Source organism: Bufo bufo, chromosome 3, assembly GCF_905171765.1.
Source record: "Bufo bufo chromosome 3, aBufBuf1.1, whole genome shotgun sequence".
NCBI classification, from domain to species: domain Eukaryota; kingdom Metazoa; phylum Chordata; class Amphibia; order Anura; family Bufonidae; genus Bufo; species Bufo bufo.
In genome coordinates, this window is record NC_053391.1 from 696393987 (window position 1) to 696410142 (window position 16156).

General features: G+C 48.4%; 1 protein-coding gene across 1 annotated transcript in view; it reads left to right on the forward strand.

Annotated features, from left to right (window-relative positions):
* Positions 1-16156, forward strand: part of LOC120996580 (zinc finger protein interacting with ribonucleoprotein K-like) — a 655167-nt gene that overhangs the window by 593084 nt on the left and 45927 nt on the right. The gene's annotated exons all lie outside the window — the stretch shown is intronic.

A 16156-nucleotide genomic window follows, 5' to 3' on the forward strand; every position in this document is an offset into this window, starting at 1 on the left:
GCGGGAGGCTTTAAAGGAGCAACTGCAGTGGGCCCTGAAGAGAAAGTCTTCAAGGCTGAGTGGACACTTTGTAAAGATCCATGGTGTCGGTGATGTACCGGGATTTCCAGAGGAAAAGGCGATGTGTGCCATTGCTAAGGGCAACCGACGGGAGCAAAGTGAGATGGAGAGAGGTTCGGCTCTCAGGAGTTCATATGTTCCCTGCAAATGTGTACAGAGTCCTAGAGAGGATGTGCGGAGGTGCCATGATGCTGTTGCTGGGAGCAACCAACCACGACAGCGTGCAGCTGCCCGGCAACAGAGAGAGCGCTGCTGGAGAGGCCGTCAAGTGGGAAAGTGTGCACCGGATTGTCCTTTGGTCAGGAGGCCAGAAGAGTTGCAGAGGAAGACATGCAAATTGTTGGTGAGTGGACTCCCACTATGGGTGGAGCTGGATTGTCGCCAGAGGTACTGATGTTCCATAAGACGGGTCCAGAGACTGGTCAGACTGCATTTCTTACTTTTGTGACTGATTACGGAACTGTACAACATGAACTATTCAAGTGTGCTGAGCTTAGAGCAGAGTTCAGACTGGGCAGAGACTTCCCATATCTCTGGCAGTTGTGGGAGGCAGATCCAGGTCTCAGATCCGGCTGCAGAGCGTGCTGCTCAGCTACGTATCTAAAGGGGAAAAGCCAGAGGAGACTCAGCCAAAAGCCCGTGAGGTAATGGTGGGTGGAGTCTCACTATCGGACAGTCTGAATTGTGACCAGACAAAAGTGCAACCAGAGAAGTTTCTAGGAAAGAGTCCTGAGCGTGGGGAGTCCATGCAGGTTTCTGTTGAGACTTAAAAAGTCTTATGGGCTCATGGACAACAACGGGTTAAATTAAAAGATGTCACCATGAGACACCACTGTTATGTGGAAACAGTAATGTGATGTTACATACCATGTCTAACCGGTCTTTGTTTCAGGAAATGGGTACAAAACCTGATCAGGTAAAAGCAGTGAGTGAACCTCCAGGTAAGCCGGCTGAGAGGTCTCCATCACAGGAGTCTGCAGGAGAGAAAGTCTCTGCTTTTCCTGAATTTATTTATTTTATGCACTTCTATAGCGCTACTGAATTCCGCAGCGCTTTACAGACATTAGCATCCAACTGTGCTCAATGGGGCTCACAATCTAAGGTCCCGATCAGTCTGTCTTTGGAGTGTGGGAGGAAACTGGAGAACCCGGAGGAAACCCACGCAAACTCCATGCAGATGTTGTCCTTGGTCGTATTCGAACCTAGGACCCCAGCGCTGCAAGGCAACAGTGCTAACCACTGAGCCACCACTAATCACTGAGCCACCGTGCTGAATGGTCAGTTATAAGAGGTAACTGTGGGATGGCTAACCTCAGGGATCCTGTGCTAACCCGTGTAAGAGGAAGCAGGATAGTGAGACCTGAGGGCACAAATCTGAAGCAGATGTGGTTACTGAGGAAATGTCCAATGTGGGGATGAGCTCATGTGCGCCCCTAGAGGTCAGGGCTGATAATAGAGTGGTACATGTGATATATGTGCGGTGACTGATAGCAGCTCAGAGAGTGAGGCCGCCATGTCAGTTTCCTGTGAAACTAAGGTGGTTGCTAGTGGCAACCAGGAGTCAGTTGTACCTGACGAGATGAGGGTCAGGTCGGTGAGCTTGATGTGGGAAGAGAAAATATCTGGTAGTGACTGTATGCTGGAAGGGTGTACAGAACCAGTGGTGGACCATGGAGGCCGCTGATAAAGTGACTGTGTGTGTAGTAGGTGCCGGTGCTGAGAAGGGCCTGGGTTCTCTCTTGGATAATGATGGGGAGGTGTGTGATGCTGAACCCTATATGTCGGCTGGTGTCCTAATTACTGACACCTCAGAGCCAGTTGAGTCAGGCAGTGATATGCTGCAGGATATGGAGGATCATACTGGGGTGAATGTGGCTCAAGATGGATGATAACATCAGTAAGGTCTGCACGCTGATGGATGTGGTGTTCGCTTGTAATGAGCCAGAGATGTTTGTGGAATATTCCTTACAGGTGTCAGTTGTCGGTAGTAACCTGGAGTATAACACCACCAAGGAGGACGTCTATGGTAGAGAAGTGTGTTTAGTAGAAATGCTGCCCCCTGTAGGTCGTGAGTGGAATGTGGAAGCTGAGACCCCCGCATAGCTCACTCATTGCCAGGTTGAGAGGGAAGCCACCGAAGGTCCCAAGGGTGCAGTTGTGATGTGTGTCACGGTCACTAATGTTAGAGGCGATGTAGACCAGGTCACCTGTGGTAACAATGAAGATGAGATTATGAAGAGTGATGTGGAACAGGTTGTGATGGAGGCCCCAACATATGAGCTTGTATGTGAGGACCCTCAGGTATCGGAGCTCAGGGCGAGTCACACTGAGTGTAAAGAGCCAAGTGAGGATAGAGGCTCAGCACTGTCAGTGGTCAAAGAGTTAACTACTGAATGTCTGTTTACAGTTGCTGAAATAGCACTTCCACAAGCCCAAGGTGATGAGCTGTGTGATAATGATGGAGAGAGAACAGATGATGGACCTTCCGTAGAGAAAGGTCAACAACCTCATGTAGAGGAGATGCTCATAGAAGATAACATGCATGACGATAGAGCCCTATTCTTCTGATCTGCCCAGTAGCCTGCAGGTTATAGCATGCACCCAGCATGGAGATTAATTGGGGGTAATGTCCCAGGAAGGTGTACAAGAGAAAGGTGAGACAATTGCAGAGATAGTAAAGGATGATTGTGCTGCCAATGTTGAGCTAGACCAACTAGAAGGTTTGAATATGCACAAAGAAAAGTCCAGCTCAACCCAATTATCCAAACACCTGCGTGCACGGAAAAGGCTGGTGAGCCTGTATATCTTTAGTATGAAGCACAACAAAATTCCAGCACTCACGATTTTGGTAGCTAAAATCTTCGTCTTTTATTCAGGCAATAGACAGTTTAGACAGGACATCCACCCACAAGTGTAGCAACTTTGACGCGTTTCGAACAATAGTTCTTAGTCGTAACAATGAGCTGTGTTATCTCTGGTGGTTTTATGTTGGTTTGTAGAGTAATTACTCACTGCCCCCCACCTGCAGGGCGGGGGAGCAGAGGAGGCAAAGCACACTTTAACCTCTTATTTTCCAGATGAAGCAGTGCTCATGTGTTTTACAATATGCATTGATAATTTATGCATCCACATATAGTCATTAGTTTGTCAATTCAATCAAACGTGAAATATAACATCAATAAAAACAGTATACATAATAAAATTAAGGTAGAGTATCAAATGTCATGATAGCAGTAGAACACCACACCAGCTATATACAAACGCATCCATGCATGGATCCATATGTGACAGTGCTCCACTGCTATATCTGACATAGGCTCTTTCCCTCTCCCCGCTCCCGCTAGTACTCTCAATTGCAGTGTAAAAGGTAATATGATGCAAAAAGACCATTGGTCAATAGAAATACAGGAGCTCTTTTTTCATATTCAGGCCGTTAGGATGCCTGGTATTCAATTTGAAAATCCAGAAGGCTTCTCTTAGTCTCACCAGACGTTTAGGATCTCCTCCTCTGCTGGGTAGTCTCACTTGTTCTATTGCAAAAGCTTTGAAATTGCGCACTTGGCTTTCATGTTTGCAAATAAAGTGTCTGGCCGCATTGGATGTGTTCGCACTGTGCAGATTTTTTATGTAGTTGAGATGCTCCAAAATTCGAGTTTTGAGCTTTCTGGTGGTGCAGCCCACATACATCATGTCACAGGCTGCACATTTTATAATGTATATCACCCCTATTGAATTACAATTAATATATGATTTAATTGGGTAGGTATGGGAATTATTGGCATCGTGGAAGGTTTTTGTATTCACTGCATATGTGCAGGTGCGGCAGCGCGAGCCTCCGCTTCTGGTGAAACCTTTATAGATTATGTTTAACCCGTTGTGTATACACAGATGGAGACAAATCGTTTCCTATAGTTCTTGGCCGTCTTGACACAATTCTGCAACCTTGTTTTAGCATACAGTGCAATACTTCGTCATCATAGAGGATTGGTAAATATCTCTTAATAATTTGTTGTATTTTTTCGAATTGTTTGCTGTATTTTAAAACAAGTGTAGGTAGATTTTCATTGTCATTTTTATCTGATCCTACAACTCCAGGTTTCTGTTTAAAATTATTATTTTTCTCACGGATTGGGAAGAGTAATTCTTTCCTATTTTTACTTTTTGTTATAGCTAGACCTCTGGATATCATCCATTTGGGGTATGCTCTCTGTTTTAATCTATCTGCAATAATTTGGGCTTCTATTTCAAAAGCCGCTGCGGTGCTGCAGTTTCTGTAGGCGCGTGTGAACTCTCCCACAGGGATTGGTTTTATTGTGTGAGTCGGGTGGTGGCTGTTTGCCCGTAACAGAGTATTCCCTGTTATTGCCTTGCCATAGGTTTTAGTTTGGATGATCTGGCCAGGTTTTCCTGTAAGTGTAAGGCCTCATGCACACGAACGTTTTTTTTCACGGTCCGCAAAAACAGGGTCCGTAGGTCCGTGATCCGTGACCGTTTTTTCGTCCGTGGGTCTTCCTTGATTTTTGGCGGATCCACGGTCATGAAAAAAAAGTCATTTTGGTGTCCGCCTGGCCGTGCGGAGCCAAACGGATCCGTCCTGAATTACAATGCAAGTCAATGGGGACGGATCCGTTTGACGTTGACACAATATGGTGCCATTTCAAACGGATCCGTCCCCATTGACTTTCAATGTAAAGTCCGGAGTCCCTTTTATACCATCAGATCGGAGTTTTCTCCAATCCGATGGTATATTTTAACTTGAAGCGTCCCCATCACCATGGGAACGCCTCTATGTTAGAATATACTGTCGGATATGAGTTAGATCGTGAAACCTCATTTCCGACAGTATATTCTAACACAGAGGCGTTCCCATGGTGATGGGGACGCTTCTAGTTAGAATATACTACAAACTGTGTACATGACTGCCCCCTGCTGCCTAGCAGCATCCGATCTCTTACAGGGGGCCGTGATCAGCACAATTAACCCCTCAGGTGCCGCACCTGAAGGGGTTAATTGTACTATCATATCCCCCTGTAAGAGATCAGGGCTGCCAGGCAGCAGGGGGCAGACCCCCCCCCCCCCCTCCCCAGTTTGAATATCATTGGTGGCCAGTGCGGCCCCCCCCCCTTCCTCCATTGTAATAAATCGTTGGTGGCACAGTGTGCGCCCCCCCCCCTTCCTCCCTCTATTGTAATAATTCGTTGGTGGCACAGTGTGGCCCCCCCCCCCGCCTCCCCCCCCCCCCTTCCTCCCTCTATTGTAATAAATCGTTGGTGGCAATCATTGGCCCCCCTCCCTCTATAGCATTAACAACATTGGTGGCCAGTGTGCGGCCTCCCATCTTGCGCCCCCCCCCCCCCCCCCCGATCATTGGTGGCAGCGGGTTACTAGCAATAGTACAAGATTCATACTTACCTGGGAGCTGTGATGTTCGTGTCCGGCCGGGAGCTCCTCCTACTGGTAAGTGACGGTTCATTTAGCAATGCGCCGCACAGACCTGTCACTGTCACTTACCAGTAGGTGGAGCTCCCGGCCGGACACGAACATCGCAGCAGCAGGTAAGTATTAATCTTCTACTATTGTACTATTGCTAAGTAACCATGGCAACGAGGACTGTAGTAGCGTCCTGGTTGCCATGGTTACCGATCGGAGCCCCAGCGATTAAACTGGGACTCCGATCAGAACTCCGCTGCCACCAATGATGATGGGGGGGAGGGGGGGGGGAGATGGGAGGCTGCACACTGGCCACCAACGTTGTTAATGCTATAGAGGGGGGGGGGGGGGGCAATGGGGGGCGCACACTGTGCCACCAACGATTTATTACAATAGAGGGAGGAAGGGGGGGGGGGCGCACACTGTGCCACCAACGAATTATTACAATAGAGGGAGGGGGGGGGGTGCCGCACTGGCCACCAATGATATTCAAACTGGGGAGGGGGGGGGGGTCTGCCCCCTGCTGCCTGGCAGCCCTGATCTCTTACAGGGGGATATGATAGTACAATTAACCCTTTCAGGTGCCGCACCTGAAGGGGTTAATTGTGCTGATCACGGCCCCCTGTAAGAGATCGGGTGCTGCCAGGCAGCAGGGGGCAGTCTTGTACACAGTTTGTAGTGTATTCTAACTAGAAGCGTCCCCATCACCATGGGAACGCTTCTGTGTTAGAATATACTGTCGGTTCTGAGTTTTCACGAAGTGAAAACTCAGCTTTGAAAAAGCTTTATGCAGACGGATCTTCGGATCCGTCTGTATAAAAACTAACCTACGGCCACGGATCACGGACACGGATGCCAATCTTGTGTGCATCCGTGTTCTTTCACGGACCCATTGACTTGAATGGGTCCGTGAACCGTTGGCCGTGAAAAAAATAGGACAGGTCATATTTTTTTCACGGCCAGGAAACACGGATCACGGATGCGGCTGCAAAACGGTGCATTTTCCGATTTTTCCACGGACCCATTGAAAGTCAATGGGTCCGCGAAAAAAAACGGAAAACGGCACAACGGCCACGGGTGCACACAACGGTCGTGTGCATGAGGCCTAAGATGAAGGAAATTGATACTTTGTGAATGCTCCATATGTGTGAATTTTAAATGATATGCATTATTTTCAAGGTATCGCATGAAGTGCTGTATGGCAGGTACATCTCCGCTCCATATGAGGAGCATATCGTCGATGTACCTGCCATACCACACCACATGTTCCCTGAAGGGATTTTTCACATTATAAACATATGCTTCCTCCCAATACGACATTGTCAAATTGGCCAGGGAGGGTGAGTACTTCGCACCCATTGATACGCCAGAGATCTGTACATAGTATATAGAGTTAAACGAGAAGTAATTGTGAGACATGAGGAATTGGGTGACGGATAGGATGTAATCTATAAGATCCTCAGAAAAATTACTGTATTTGTGCAGGTGAAATTCCAGTGCCAGCATTGCCACATGATGTGGTATCGATGGGTAAAGCGACACCACATCGATAGACAGCCATCTGTAGTCTTCAGCCCAGGTCATATCATAGAAAGATTGTAGAATTGAAGTAGTGTCTTTAACATACCCTGGGATTCTTTTAACCAAGGGCTGCAAACTACAGTCTAGCCATTCACCTAACCTCTCTGTTAGGGATCCGATCCCACTGACTATGGGACGTAGAGGAGGGGGGAATTGGCCCTTGTGGATTTTCGGAAGAGCATGCATTATGGGCATAACTGTAAATTCGACATTTAAATAGCTGAATTGCTTTTGACTAATATGATTACACTCCAAGCCCCTTCTTAGGATGTCAAGAAATTCTACCCTGTATTTAAGCTGGGGATCTGTATCCAGCCTTTGATACACTGCAGAGTCTGAGAGCAATTTATTCATTTGTTCATGTCACAATCCAGGACGACGACAGAGCCCCCCTTTGTCAGCCATTTTTATGACTATGCGTTCATTATCAGATAATTCCTTGATTGCTTTTTTATGTTTCATAGACAGGTTGGCATGTCCCCCCTCGTCCTGGATGTGATTGTGCATCTGTTTCAACTCCTTTTCTATAATATCCTGAAAAGTGTCCATGTTTGTAGTTCTGGACATGGTAGGATAGAAACCTGGATTAGTAGTTCTGAATTTTTGGGCACCAACATGTTCATCATATTCAAATGATTCCCCACGGAGGTCGGTGAGACATGTTAAAGCTAGTTGTTCTTGGAAAGACAAATGAAGGTATTCATTTTCAATCCTGTTTTCAGAACATGTCTGATCGATATTCCTAGAAGGTTTAGGGCAGCATGACCAATACTGGGAGGATGTGCTGTGTGACCCTTGTTCACAAGGTACAAAGGCTACAGGTCAGAGGGTGTCCTCACACAGGCAAAAGAGTAATACAGTATGCCTGCTGTAATGACACATGCTGTGACGTCCGGCCGGCTGAGAAAAGATGAGTCTTAGGCCTCATGCACACGACCGTTGTGTGCACCCGTGGCCGTTGTGCCGTTTTCCGTTTTTTTTCGCGGACCCATTGACTTTCAATGGGTCCGTGGAAAAATCGGAAAATGCACCGTTTGGCAGCCGCATCCGTGAGCCGTGTTTCCTGGCCGTGAAAAAAATATGACCTGTCCTATTTTTTTCACGGCCAACGGTTCACGGACCCATTCAAGTCAATGGGTCCGTGAAAGAACACGGATGCACACAAGATTGGCATCCGTGTCCGTGATCCGTGGCCGTAGGTTAGTTTTTATACAGACGGATCCGAAGATCCGTCTGCATAAAAGCTTTTTCAAAGCTGAGTTTTCACTTCGTGAAAACTCAGAACCGACAGTATATTCTAAAACAGAAGCGTTCCCATGGTGATGGGGACGCTTCAGGTTAGAATACACTACAAACTGTATACAAGACTGCCCCCTGCTGCCTGGCAGCACCCGATCTCTTACAGGGGGCCGTGATCAGCACAATTAACCCCTTCAGGTGCGGCACCTGAAAGGGTTAATTGTACTATCATATCCCCCTGTAAAAGATCAGGGCTGCCAGGCAGCAGGGGGCAGACCTCCCCCCCTCCCCAGTTTGAATATCATTGATGGCCAGTGCGGCCTCCCCCCCCCCCCCTCTATTGTAATAATTCGTTGGTGGCTAGTGCGGCCCCCCCCCCTCCCTCTATTGTAATAATTCGTTGGTGGCACAGTGTGCGCCCCCCATCGGCCCCCCCTCCCTCTATAGCATTAGCAACATTGGTGGCCAGTGTGCGGCCTCCCATCTCCCCCCCCCCCCCCCCCATCATTGGTGGCAGCGGAGTTCCGATCGGAGTCCCAGTTTAATCGCTGGGGCTCCGATCGGTAACCATGGCAACCGGGACGCTACTACAGTCCTGGTTGCCATGGTTACTTAGCAATAGTACAATAGTAGAAGATTCATACTTACCTGCTGCTGGCTGCTGCTGCGATGTTCGTGTCCGGCCGGGAGCTCCACCTACTGGTAAGTGACAGGGTCTGTGCGGCGCATTGCTAAATGAACTGTCACTTACCAGTAGGAGGAGCTCCCGGCCGGACACGAACATCGAGCTCACAGGTAAGTATGAATCTTTAACTATTGTACTATTGCTAGTAACCCGCTGCCACCAATGATCGGGGGGGGGGGGGGGGGGGGGGAGATGGGAGGCCGCACACTGGCCACCAATGTTGTTAATGCTATAGAGGGAGGGGGGGCCGATGGGGGGCGCACACTGTGCCACCAACGATTTATTACAATAGAGGGAGGAAGGGGGGGGGCGCACACTGTGCCACCAACGATTTATTACAATAGAGGGAGGAAGGGGGGGGGGCGGGGGGGCGCACACTGTGCCACCAACGATTTATTACAATAGAGGGAGGAAGGGGGGGGGGGGGGGCCGCACTGGCCACCAATGATATTCAAACTGGGGATGGGGGGGTCTGCCCCCTGCTGCCAGGCAGCCCTGATCTCTTACAGGGGGATATGATAGTACAATTAACCCCTTCAGGTGCGGCACTTGAGGGGTTAATTGTGCTGATCACGGCACCCTGTAAGAGATCGGATGCTGCTAGGCAGCAGGGGGCAGTCATGTACACAGTTTGTAGTATATTCTAACTAGAAGCGTCCCCATCACCATGGGAACGCCTCTGTGTTAGAATATACTGTCGGAAATGAGGTTTCACGATCTAACTCATATCCGACAGTATATTCTAACATAGAGGCGTTCCCATGGTGATGGGGACGCTTCAAGTTAAAATATACCATCGGATTGGAGAAAACTCCCATCCTATGGTATATTAACTCCTGACTTTACATTGAAAGTCAATGGGGACGGATCCGTTTGAAATGGCACCATATTGTGTCAACGTCAAACGGATCCGTCCCCATTGACTTGCATTGTAATTCAGGACGGATCCGTTTGGCTCCGCACGGCCAGGCGGACACCAAAACGACTTTTTTTTCATGTCCGTGGATCCTCCAAAAATCAAGGAAGACCCACGGACTAAAAAACGGTCACGGATCACGGACCTACGGACCCTGTTTTTGCGGACCGTGAAAAAAAACGTTCGTGTGCATGAGGCCTTAGGCTACTTTCACACTCGCGTTTTTCTTTTCCGGCACTGAGTTCCATCCTCGAGGCTGAATACCGAAAAATAATCGGTTTTATCCTAATGCATTCTGAATGGAGAGCGATCCGTACAGGATGCATCAGGATGTCTTCAGTTCAGTCTTTTTGACTGTTCAGGACGGAGATAATACCGCAGCAGGCGCGGGATTTCGTCAGCGATGCTGCGAACCGTCACATCAATCAAGAGGAGCGGGGCGGGCAAAACAGGGGACCTGGGCGGGATAATGGGTGAGTGGGCGGAGCCTCTAGGTGCTGATTCTACGCCCACATAGCACCTAGAGGCTCATTAGCATATAATACAAGTGCTTATTTTACCAAAACGGCTGCAGGGACTAACGTTAGAAACATACTGTTATGTAGAGCTGACATCAGCGCATCGCTATAACGGTATTTCTGGTGGTAGAAACCCTTTAAGGCTGCACGATCCCACCACAACTTCGTCTCCTGTATTGCCAAGTTCATGCAGTTTGGACTTCATCTCCAACTGATCCATGATGTGAGGATCATGTGTGGAAAACACTCCGTCCGCTCTGTTTTCAAGAAAAACAGGATGAGGGGATATTCCCACCGGATGTTATGTAGAGCCAAAATAATTGCATTAAAGGGGTTATCCGACTTAAATAAATCTATTCTAATTGCTTTTATTGTAGACCAGTGAAAGTTTATTAAAATCGCTTTCATCTATCACTATTTGGCCAGTTCAGTTCTGGGTCATGTGACCCCCGACGTCAGTAACCCTGCTCTGCTGATGACGTCTCGTTTACAGCCGTCTCCCTGCTTGGGGGAGTGGCCAGGCTCTGTAAACGAGACATCAGAGCCTCTGGTGCCCTCCCCCCTCCAGCTCTTCTCACTGCCTCGGCTCTGCTATGCGATCGCTCATGTGCAGTACATACCAGAGCCGAGGTGATCCCTTCTCCAGCAGCAGGGTATGTTTGTCCCTCCTGCATTCACTGGGGCTAGAGGTGGCAGTTTGTAAACGTTCCCCTCTGCATCTGGGGATCGTTATTACAGCCCCCCCCCCCCCCCCCCCCACACACACACACACTAGTACACATTGAACACCCCCTGGGAAATATAAATAAATTATTGGCCATCATTATTCAGCTATATAAAATCCTTATCTGCCACCAATATATGGATTTATCTAAGCAATATCAATATTGAATATATATTTGAATAATATAGATATTGCTTAGATACAGATAATGCTAATGATATTTTCACACTGTCGGATCCGCCCTGCCGCTATTTGCCCGTGCCGCTGGACGGATCCGTTATTGCAATGCATTTCTAGACGGATCCGCACCTGGATCCGTCTACAAATGCTGTCATTTGTCACACTGATCGGCGCATCCAGCAGGCACGCAGCTCTGACGACAGAGCTGCCTTGCGGATCCGGCATTGCAAACCAACTGAAGGACGGATCCGTCCTTCCAGTCTGCACATGCGCAGAACACGAAAACTGTGAAAAAGACTGCCAGAGGGATCCGTCCATTCACATGACAAGCAGATAGACGGATCCGTTATTGCAATACATTTCTAGACGGATCCGCACCCGGATCCGTCTACAAATGCTGTCAGTTGTCACACTGATCGGCGGATCCAGCAGGCACGCAGCTCTGACGATGGAACTGCCTGCCGGATCACACTAATGCTGTGTGAAAGTACCCTAAAAAGTCGGAAATCCAGTACTTTTAGTCAAGCGGCAGCTCGCTGTGCACTGCCGTGCTGCGCCATAGCTCCACCACCGTCCCCTTTATAGTCAATGGGGACAGAGCGGCAGTCCAGCGGCACGGCCAAATAGCGGCAGGGCGGATCTGACAGGGTGAACAGCCTGTTGGATCGATCCTGCCTCTAGTGTGAAAGTAGCCTTAGGCTCCATTCACACATCCGCAAATAGGTCCACATTCGTTCCGCAATTTTGCGGAACGGGTGCGGACCCATTCATTTTCTATGGTGACGGAATGGATGCGGACAGCACACAGTGTGCTGCAAGAAGTAGTGTAGAGGCAGCACTGTGCGGTCTCAGGATAATGCGATATCAATGCAACAGCCTAGCCATAGACCCTTGATCCATCAGGCCATGAGGTATACATGTAGAAAAGAAGATAGCTTCGGCAGCATTCCGCAATATCAAAACAGAGATTCTTTATTCGTACCTCGAGACACAATCGGCAACGTTTCGACTGTTCACCAGTCTTTATGCCTCTAATTGATAAAGACTGGTGAACAGTCGAAACGTTGCCGATTGTGTCTCGAGGTACGAATAAAGAATCTCTGTTTTGATATTGCGGAATGCTGCCGAAGCTATCTTCTTTTCTACAAGCACACAGTGTGCTGTCTGCAGCCGCATTTGCGGAGCGCAGCCCCGATCTTCAGGTCCGCAGCTCCGCAAAAGATAGAACATGTCCTATTCTTGTCCGCAGCTTGCGGACAAGAATAGGCATTTCTATAGGGGTGGCGGGCGGGTGTGTTGCGGATCCGCAATTTGCGGGTCCGCAACACACAACGTACGTGTGAATGGAGCCTTAGTGTGATCCGGCAGGCAGTTCCGTAGTCGGAGTTGCCTGCCGGATGTGCCGATCAGTTTGTCAACTGACAACTTTTGTAGACTAATCCGTGTGCGCATCCGTCTAGAAATGCATTGCAAGAACGGATCCGTCTACGAATGCACCGAAAGGATGGATCCGTCGATCCACTTGCCATGTGGATGGACGAATCCCTCTGGCAGTCTTTTTCTCAGTTTTCCCGGTCTGCGCATGCGCAGACCGGAAGGACGAATCCGTCCTTTAGTTATTTTACACTGCTGGTGTTCTGAAAAATTTCTATACCTTGCCAGAGCTCTATACCGGAAGTGATGCGGCCACACAGAAATCAGCTGGATGAGGGTTTGTGCTGCATTTTGCAAGCGCACATCCACTTGATTATCAAAAATTCATGGAAGCGCTGGGGTCATTAGTACAGCATGTAGCAGAGCTGTGTGTGTACAGGGTGTGTAGTATAGCATGTAGCAGAGCTGTGTGTACAGGGTGTGTAGTATAGCATGTAGCAGAGCTGTGTGTACAGGGTGTGTAGTATAGCATGTAGCAGAGCTGTGTGTACAGGGTGTGTAGTATAGCATGTAGCAGAGCTGTGTGTACAGGGTGTGTAGTATAGCATGTAGCAGAGCTGTGTGTACAGGGTGTGTAGTATAGCATGTAGCAGCGCTGTGTGTACAGGGTGTGTAGTATAGCATGTAGCAGAGCTGTGTGTACAGGGTGTGTAGTATAGCATGTAGCAGAGCTGTGTGTGTACAGGGTGTGTAGTATAGCATGTAGCAGAGCTGTGTGTGTACAGGGTGTGTAGTATAGCATGTAGCAGAGCTGTGTGTGTACAGGGTGTGTAGTATAGCATGTAGCAGAGCTGTGTGTGTACAGGATGTGTAGTATAGCATGTAGCATAGCTGTGTGTACAGGGTGTGTAGTATAGCATGTAGCAGAGCTGTGTGTGTACAGGGTGTGTAGTATAGCATGTAGCAGAGCTGTGTTTGTACAAGGTGTGTAGTATAGCATGTAGCAGAGCTGTGTGTGTACAGGGTGTGTAGTATAGCATGTAGCAGAGCTGAGTGTGTACAGGGTGTGTAGTATAGCATGTAGCAGAGCTGTGTGTGTACAGGGTGTGTAGTATAGCATGTAGCAGAGCTGTGTGTACAGGGTGTGTAGTATAGCATGTAGCAGAGCTGTGTGTGTACAGGGTGTGTAGTATAGCATGTAGCAGAGCTGTGTGTGTACAGGGTGTGTAGCATAGCATGTAGCAGAGCTGTGTGTGTACAGGGTGTGTAGTATAGCATGTAGCAGAGCTGTGTGTGTACAGGGTGTGTAGTATAGCATGTAGCAGAGCTGTGTTTGTACAAGGTGTGTAGTATAGCATGTAGCAGAGCTGTGTGTACAGGGTGTGTAGTATAGCATGTAGCAGAGCTGTGTGTGTACAGGGTGTGTAGTATAGCATGTAGCAGAGCTGTGTGTGTACAGGGTGTGTAGTATAGCATGTAGCAGAGCTGTGTGTACAGGGTGTGTAGTATAGCATGTAGCAGAGCTGTGTGTGTACAGGGTGTGTAGTATAGCATGTAGCAGAGCTGTGTGTGTACAGGGTGTGTAGTATAGCATGTAGCAGAGCTGTGTGTGTACAGGGTGTGTAGTATAGCATGTAGCAGAGCTGTGTGTACAGGGTGTGTAGTATAGCATGTAGCAGAGCTGTGTGTACAGGGTGTGTAGTATAGCATGTAGCAGAGCTGTGTGTACAGGGTGTGTAGTATAGCATGTAGCAGAGCTGTGTGTACAGGGTGTGTAGTATAGCATGTAGCAGAGCTGTGTGTGTAGTATAGCATGTAGCAGAGCTGTGTGTGTACAGGGTGTGTAGTATAGCATGTAGCAGAGCTGTGTGTGTACAGGGTGTGTAGTATAGCATGTAGCAGAGCTGTGTGTGTACAGGGTGTGTAGTATAGCATGTAGCATAGCTGTGTGTACAGGGTGTGTAGTATAGCATGTAGCAGAGCTGTGTGTGTACAGGGTGTGTAGTATAGCATGTAGCAGGGCTGTGTTTGTACAAGGTGTGTAGTATAGCATGTAGCAGAGCTGTGTGTGTACAGGGTGTGTAGTATAGCATGTAGCAGAGCTGAGTGTGTACAGGGTGTGTAGTATAGCATGTAGCAGAGCTGTGTGTGTACAGGGTGTGTAGTATAGCATGTAGCAGAGCTGTGTGTACAGGGTGTGTAGTATAGCATGTAGCAGAGCTGTGTGTGTACAGGGTGTGTAGCATAGCATGTAGCAGAGCTGTGTGTGTACAGGGTGTGTAGCATAGCATGTAGCAGAGCTGTGTGTGTACAGGGTGTGTAGTATAGCATGTAGCAGAGCTGTGTGTGTACAGGGTGTGTAGTATAGCATGTAGCAGAGCTGTGTTTGTACAAGGTGTGTAGTATAGCATGTAGCAGAGCTGTGTGTACAGGGTGTGTAGTATAGCATGTAGCAGAGCTGTGTGTGTACAGGGTGTGTAGTATAGCATGTAGCAGAGCTGTGTGTGTACAGGGTGTGTAGTATAGCATGTAGCAGAGCTGTGTGTACAGGGTGTGTAGTATAGCATGTAGCAGAGCTGTGTGTACAGGGTGTGTAGTATAGCATGTAGCAGAGCTGTGTGTACAGGGTGTGTAGTATAGCATGTAGCAGAGCTGTGTGTGTACAGGGTGTGTAGTATAGCATGTAGCAGAGCTGTGTGTGTACAGGGTGTGTAGCATAGCATATAGCAGAGCTGTGTGTACAGGGTGTGTAGTATAGCATGTAGCAGAGCTGTGTTTATACAAGGTGTGTAGTATAGCATGTAGCAGAGCTGTGTGTACAGGGTGTGTAGTATAGCATGTAGCAGAGCTGTGTGTGTACAGGGTGTGTAGTATAGCATGTAGCAGAGCTGTGTGTACAGGGTGTGTAGTATAGCATGTAGCAGAGCTGTGTGTACAGGGTGTGTAGTATAGCATGTAGCAGAGCTGTGTGTACAGGGTGTGTAGTATAGCATGTAGCAGAGCTGTGTGTACAGGGTGTGTAGTATAGCATGTAGCAGAGCTGTGTGTGTAGTATAGCATGTAGCAGAGCTGTGTGTGTACAGGGTGTGTAGTATAGCATGTAGCAGAGCTGTGTGTGTACAGGGTGTGTAGTATAGCATGTAGCAGAGCTGTGTGTGTACAGGATGTGTAGTATAGCATGTAGCATAGCTGTGTGTACAGGGTGTGTAGTATAGCATGTAGCAGAGCTGTGTGTGTACAGGGTGTGTAGTATAGCATGTAGCAGGGCTGTGTTTGTACAAGGTGTGTAGTATAGCATGTAGCAGAGCTGTGTGTGTACAGGGTGTGTAGTATAGCATGTAGCAGAGCTGAGTGTGTACAGGGTGTGTAGTATAGCATGTAGCAGAGCTGTGTGTGTACAGGGTGTGTAGTATAGCATGTAGCAGAGCTGTGTGTACAGGGTGTGTAGT